The following is a 601-nucleotide window of genomic DNA, read 5'->3' as shown; positions in this document are numbered from 1 at the left end:
TGATGGATAGTTAGGTTGCTTCCATGTCCTGGCTATTGTAAATAGAGCTGCAATGAACATTGTGGTTTATGACTCTTTTTGAATTACGGTTTTCTCAGGGTATATGCCCAGTAGTGGGATTTCTGGGTCGTATGCTGGTTCTATTTTTAGTTTTTTAAGGAACCTCCATACTGTTCTCCATAGTGGCTGTATCAATTTACATTCCCACCAACAGTGCAAGAGGGTTCCCCTTTCTCCACACCCTCTCCAGCATTTATTGTTTGTACATCTTTGGATGATGGCCATTCTGACTGGTGTGAGGTGATACCTCATGGTAGTTTTGATTTGCATTTCTCTAATGATTAGTGATGTTGAGCATCCTTTCATGTGTTTGTTGCCAATCTGTATATCTTCTTTGGAGAAATGTCTATTTAGGTCTTCTACCCATTTTTAGATTGGGTTGTTTGTTTTTTTGATATTGAGCTGTGTGAGCTGCTTGTACATTTTGGAGATTAATCCCTTGTCAGTGGCTTCATTTGCAAATATTTTCTCCCATTCTGAGGGTTGTCTTTTCATCTTGTTTATGATTTCCTTTGCTGGGCAAAAGCTTTTAAGTTTCATT

The sequence above is a fragment of the Mesoplodon densirostris genome, chromosome 11 (genome assembly GCF_025265405.1).
Source record: "Mesoplodon densirostris isolate mMesDen1 chromosome 11, mMesDen1 primary haplotype, whole genome shotgun sequence".
NCBI lineage: Eukaryota > Metazoa > Chordata > Mammalia > Artiodactyla > Ziphiidae > Mesoplodon > Mesoplodon densirostris.
The sequence above is the reverse complement of the archived record's forward strand: the minus strand, read 5'-3'. Positions refer to the sequence as shown.